The following is a 683-nucleotide window of genomic DNA, read 5'->3' as shown; positions in this document are numbered from 1 at the left end:
AGGAGTGGAGTCAAAACATGGAGGAAAGAGGGTGGAACACACAATGTAATCAGCAATTTAGGGAGAAGTATTTTTTCCTTGGAAAGAAGACATATATATTTGACACAAACATTTTGTTGCTAATCTGAACTGAATCAGCCCTGCGTTTAAGTGTGTTGTAATTGTGGTATTGCTTACATGATTTCAGAACTTTCTGTATCACTTTTCAGGGAAAGGATTGTTGCTGCTAAAGCTTTAATTAAACTTAAACCATGAGTTTCAGCATTTTGCAGGGTTAATAGAACATCACATATATACAATCCAGTTTATCCTTACTTTTAATCTTTGTTGTTTTAAGAATTTACTCATCACAAAACATCATACAACCATGGCGGTGTTTTTGCATTAACTTAAATGCAATGTAACTTATTATTATTATTAGTTTTTTTTTTTTTTTTACATTTTTGTCTGAATAGGACAGCTGAGATTGACAGGGGGAGAGAGAGAGGGGATGACATGCAGCAAAGGGCCACAGGTTGGACTTAAACTCACAGCCCAGGTGCAGCCAGCGAACTTAAGACACTCCTTCATGGGGTCAATGGAAGAAGGTAATCCTACCTCTGTCACCACGACATCTTTGTGCTAAGATCTGGTAAGATAATTCCTACTAGGCCCTCGCAAAGCCAAAAAGCAACACTATGTTT

This window comes from Morone saxatilis, unplaced genomic scaffold (assembly GCF_004916995.1).
Source record: "Morone saxatilis isolate NCDOM2014 unplaced genomic scaffold, NCSU_SB_2.0 Contig18, whole genome shotgun sequence".
NCBI lineage: Eukaryota > Metazoa > Chordata > Actinopteri > Moronidae > Morone > Morone saxatilis.
Note: the sequence above shows the minus strand (reverse complement) of the source record.